The following is a 6,168-nucleotide window of genomic DNA, read 5'->3' on the forward strand; positions in this document are numbered from 1 at the left end:
GAGGCCACTGGAGCTTCACCTATACCAGCCCTCATTCACCGCGGGTTGAGCCTTTGGGTGCCGGGGTCGCAGAACATAGATGGGCCTCTGTATATAGTTGCAGAAGAAGTTGGTCCAGTCCAGAGACATCAGGCTAGAGATGGTACAGTCCTACTCCGAACTGGATAATGTCTTAGAAACTCGGGCACCAATAGAACGAAGGCAGACAGAGGGCACTTGAGCAAAGGTAGGCCGAAGCCTGATGAATCCACATCCAGGGAGTAGGCAGAAGAGGCGACCAATGGTAGGCTTGAGTCAGGGCTGGCGGCGATCAAGAGGCAATGGCAAGCAAGGCTGAGGTCTGATCACGGAGATAGTCAATAGCGTAGTCAAGCAAAGCTGAGGTCTGATCATGGAGATAGTCAAGAGCGTAGTCAAGCAAAGCTGAGGTCTGATCATGGAGATAGGCAATACATAGTCTGGCAAAGCAGAGGTCTGGGTCTGGAGATAGGCTGTAGTATAGTCTGGCGAAGAAGAGGTCTGGGTCTGGAGACAGGCTGTAGCGTAGTCAGGCGAAGCAGAGGTCCGGGTCTGGACACAGGCTTCAGCGTAGTCAGGGGAAGCAGAGGTCCGGGTCTGGACACAGGCTTTAGCGTAGTCAGGGGAAGCAGAGGTCCAGGTCTGGAGACAGGCTGTAGCATAGTCAGGGGAAGCAGAGGTCTGGGTCTGGAGACAGGCTGTAACGTAGTCAAGCAAAGCAGAGTCAATGTCCGTGCAGTCAATCCGAAGCATAAGCAGGGCAGGAACAAGGAAACAGGAACCAGGAACAACGAGGAACAGGAACGCAGGGAAGAGACGAATCTCTTAGTAGCAACGAGTACTCGACCAGCGAGGAGACCTGTTGCAAAGGCAACGCTATGGAGCAGAGCCTGAGCTTAAATACTATGAATAGGTTGACGTCATCATCTGGGGCCGCAGCTAGGTTCTCATTGTGGTCCCTACTGAAAGTTCAGCAATGCGTGTGCCTAGGGAGGAGCACGGAGAGGGTAGTGGCGTCTCTCTGCAGACAACGCAGAGAGGCCTGACGAGCAGTGGCAGCAGGACCAGGAACGCCGGGAACTGTGGCAGAGCCGGAGGTACTGGGGGAGGCCTGAGGACGGAGCTGGCGGCCCACTGCTGCCAGCTAGGAGGAACCAGAGGCTGGAGCCCCTGTGGAAAGGTGAGGGAGCCGTGCCACAGGTCTGCCACAGATGGCACGCGTAACAATATAGATGTTGAATAGTGTGGCCGAGAGTGCTGAACTGATTGGGAAAGTGTCTGAAATTTGATTATCCAGTTTGACTTGGAATGTCCTATTTTTTTAAGAAGGAGGAGAACCATTTGTTAACTTTTCCATCTATTCCAATTTCTATCAGCTGGTGGTGTAGCAGGGTATTGTCAACCTTGTTGAATGCTGCTGTTAAATCTATTAGTAGCAGGATATATGATTCATTTTTGTCAAAGCCTTGTAGTACAGGGTTGGCTAAGGAAATGAGTAGGGTTTCTGTTGAGGGATTTCTTCTGAATCTGAATTGGTTTAGATATAGTATATTGTATAGTATATTGTAAAAACCATTCTAATAAAAAGTGCAAATTTCGGAATAAGGAAGGGGCGTTCCAAGATGGCGTCGTGAGGAGAGGACGTGGAATGTAGTAGCTCTCGTATTGCTCACTCTTGTAACTATTTCCGAAATGCCTCATACAAAGAGAAAAGGTCAGGTTAGAGAAGGAGCCTTGGCCTCTCTAAAACCTGCACTTGTTCAAACGAGCATAGCTGGCTTCTACCTACATGCAGATGTGCCAGAGGTTCCCACGAGAGCAGAGGGAGAAGAGCAGATCCCCCTGCTCATGGGAGAGACATCGTTGAGTCCCGGAGCTCTGATGATGCCCTCTCCACCTCGGCGTGGCGTGACTACGGGCTCGGACACGCCCCAGAGATGGAAAGTGTCCTTAGGGGTGAGTACCTCCGAGGAAAGTCCCACAGGAGCTAAAGCGGCGTTTGCCATCGAGGGTGGAATGTTATCTTCTACCCCGTGGTTGGAAGGGCTGACTCTTGATTGTGTGCGAGAGGGAGATGGCATTTGGGCCACCGTGGAACGGAGTGAGATGGAGCAAACGGCCTGGATCCAAGATGGACACTCTCCTCAAACATTTCAATCGGTAATCTTTACTTCTCAATCATTATTGGTGAAACCAAGTGTAGTGACTTTAGATTCATTATAGCAAGCTATTTCTCTTTTGGAAAACTCAATAATAACTTTGACTATGGCTAATAAAGGTACTCAAGTTCAGTTTAATAATTTAAATCCCGTTGTGTCTTTGCACACAGAAAAAAATTGAAGAAATGGATTCAAAGTTTACCCAAATAAAATCTGTTCAGAATGGCCTGACACAAGGTGAAACAGCTTAATTAGAAGAATGGAAAATACAGAGAATGCTGCGAGATATCTAAATCTAAGAGTTCTGAATTTCCCAAAGTGCAAGATGGTTTCTCTGAGGGAACAATTTAGATGATACCTACAAGAAATATTAAAAATTTTAACAGAAGCACTACCATTGATTTCCAATGTGTAGTTTCTTCCAGAAACCAAGATGGAAGGAGAAAATCAACAAGTTACTGGGCCAGTATCTTTGAACTTAAATGAGTATTTGGAATCCTCCTTAGAGGCACAAATAGAGAAAAGGGGTACACTGTTGGTAAATGTTATATTGTCTTCTGATCGGGACAATATTTTGAAAATATTTCTTCATAATAGGAATACCCTCTACCTGGGCCAAAAAGTTTGGATGTATCCAGATGTATCTAAGGCAACACAGCAACAACAGAAGAAATTTCTAGTTCTATGTATGCGTGCACAACAGATGGGGGCTCAGATAGTTATTCATTTCCCATGTAAATGTGTTATAAAGATAAATGGTGCCAGATAAATTTTTTTTACCCTTCCCAGTTAGAGTTTTCTGGATTCTCATCAATGGAACCAAGAAGTAGCTCATGTCCCTGTCGTCAGTGAATAAATAGAGATCTGCATTCTCTCCTCTTTCCTTTTTACATTTTTATGGTGTATTGCTCTATCAGGTTATGGGAAAAATGGTGTATTTGATATTATGTAAAATGGTAAATAGTTTCCTTCCATGATGTACCTGATATTTTCTGGGGCATGCTTTTTGCTGTCTATAAATGTAAAAACCTTAATTAATAAAAAAATTTAAAAAAAGTGCAAATTTCAAAACAGCTGACCCATAGAATAATATCCAATAATTAAAAACTCATTTACATATTTTAAAAAAAAATCTAAACACCAATAAAATATTTCAATACAATCGACACATCAAATACCTAATAAGTAAAAATAATAAGGATTTTTAAAAATGTCTCGTTCTCCATACCTGGGAACTTGTGATTTCCAGTCACCCTGACCCTGAGATTGTTGTGGATTAGTGTGTGTGTCTTGGTACATGCCCAAACCTTCGCTCTCTCTCTCTCACCCTCCCCATACACACACATTTCTTTCTCTCCTCCATGCATGCTCTCTTTCACCCATGTGTGCACACACGCACACACACACATAGGCTCTTACACCATCATCCCCTCCCTCCAACCCACCAATGTCCCCCTCTATTCCTGCCTCCCCCCAAGCAGTACCAGTATCCTTCTCTCTGTCTCCCCATTCCCTTCCAAGCCAGCACCAGCAACATCCCTTTACTGTTCCCCCATCCCCCTGTCTATTCTTGCCTCCACTCTTCCTCACACTGCCAGGAACATTTGCCTCTCTTCCCCAGGAATACAGAACACCACTAACATCCCTTCCCTCCCTGTCCCCTACATACCACTGGTCTGGCTGCCCTCTCCTCATCCCAACACCACATCCTGGGTTCAAGCTACTCTGCCTCCCAAAGCCTTTTCCTACTGTGTGACCAGCTGCATTGCAGAGCTCTCTGAGCCGGTATCCTCCAAAGCCACCGCTGAGGTACAGCCTCCCCTTCCATGAGCTCATTGCTAGATCAGCCGACTTCCCGGAGTCCTTCTTCGTGATGGCAGCCAGCCACAGCCATTCCCTGCTTCGTTTCCTGCCACAGAACTGCCTGCCCTGCCTCCCTACGGCACATGCTTTGCACTGCACCCACGTGGCTGCAAGCTTCTAATCATGCTGACAGGGGAAGCACCTTTAGTGTTAGGAAGAAGCAGGAAGTGAAGTCGTGGCAGATGGCAGCTGCAGCACGGAACTAAGGCCCCAGTGTCGCTGGTGGTGGTGGTGATGGTGCCGATGCAGCAGCGCCCTTTAGGTCTGGCGCCTATGGCCACATTATTACTAGGTGTGGCATTTGGGTTAGAAGTTAGAGAGAGAGAGTAGGAGTGTTTTTCTTAAGTTACTCCCCTGCATGGGTACTGTTTCACAGCCTGGGCCAATTCTCTAGTGGGAAAGGTATCAGGGCCTGCCTTGGTGCCTATTCTACATTTTGGTTGAGACTTTTGGATGTTTTTTGTCTTTTTGAGAATTTCTTCTGTGAGAGCCCTGGTACCCCTAGCTAGAGGAATTCGGGGTATCCACCCAGGCCTGGGTTTGTCAATAGGCACACTAGGCCTGTGCCTAGGGTGGCAAAAATCTGGGTGGAGGCAGCAGGCTGGCTGAAGATTTGCTGCCTTTCAGCTGTGCTGAAGCTCAATCAGCAGAGAACATCATTCTGTGTCCTGACCCAGTCCCAGTCCCACCCCTCCAGGCAGCATGCAGGGAACAGGAGAACCTGCAGCAGACAGAGCAAAGATTAGGAGGGGGCTGAGTAGAGATAACTGGAGGTGGGAAGAGAGGCTGTAGGATGCTATTTAAGAACTCTGACAGTAAATATTTATTTTTGGACACTCAATCTGAGCCTCCAGAGTCTTTTGTGGGCACTCGCATTCTTTAAAGTTTATAAAAGCAAGCCGTGCTGGTTTACAGCATGGCAGCCATAACAGGGGAGAAAGCGTGCGAAGGAGGGCTGCAGGGAGAACAGGGGGAGGGGTAGTTAAGGATAGGCAAGGCGGGAAGAGTTGGAGGAGGAAGGGAAGGGTGGGGGGAGGAGGGGAAGTAGCGACCTGCAATTCAAACGGGAGGAGCTGATTGGAAGAGGAACAGTGATGTCAAGGGCTAGAAAGCAGCAGTTTGCCGTGAGGAGAACACAGGCAAGAGTGCTGAACTTTGTGGTCCTGGGTATTTCTCGGTGCTCAGGGTTTCAAGGCGAATCGAACGAGTAACAATGAGACGGAGTGGAGAGAGAAGGAGCGGGTCCGCAAGCCAGGGTAGGGCCAGTGCGAAAAGGGGTGGAAGGGGAGCTGTGGCAATGAGATTTGCCCGGCCACAGTGGGACACAGGTGACCTGTACCCCCTCACCTGAGAAGGGAGACAGAGAGCAGGCCTGGGGTTAGTTCCGGCGAGAGCGGTCCCGAGGCGGGGTCAGGGCTGCAGCCCGATTCCGACGTGGTGACGGAATGTAGGGAGCCCCTCCCCCTCGACTTGTCCATCCATGCCTCCGGGTCCGGCAGCGTGTCACCTACCGGCCTCTCCCTGGTGCAAGTCAGGGCCGAGGAGAACACGAAGGGATGGGGCAACTCCCTGCACAGTTTTCGCTTGCGCAAGGTGTTGGGAGGTTGGCAAAAAAGGATGGAAAAAAAGAGGGATCAAAAGTTACTCATTAGATATCATGATTTGATATGACTTACAGGTTTGTTAATTCAAGTATGTTGGTCTGGGTTCGAGGTGGTGCTCTTTCGAGTGACTTTTTCATGGGCTTTCTTTGGTGCCCTGAGAGTTAGCGAGCTTATAGCTCAATCCTATCGTAGCACTAGCAACAAAGGAATCACGCTGAACTGCGTTTAGATCAGGGAACAGTCGGTTACGCTGTTTCTCCAGAAATCAAAAACAGATCAGAAAGGAAAGGATATGTTCATCACATTATTGCCTGCCGAGAACGAGTTGGTTTGCCTGGTACTTACTGCCTTCCGATATTGCCAGTTACGGCTGGATGTGGAGGGGTCTTTCTTAGTGCATGCTGATGGCTCAATGTTGACAAGATACCAATTTGTCCAGGTACTTCGTATGGCGGTCAGTCGGGATGGACGGGACGCGAAGCGGTGTAGCTCACATTCATTCAGGATTGGAGCGGCGATGTCCA

This window comes from Rhinatrema bivittatum, chromosome 3 (assembly GCF_901001135.1).
Source record: "Rhinatrema bivittatum chromosome 3, aRhiBiv1.1, whole genome shotgun sequence".
Taxonomy (NCBI): Eukaryota; Metazoa; Chordata; class Amphibia; order Gymnophiona; family Rhinatrematidae; genus Rhinatrema; species Rhinatrema bivittatum.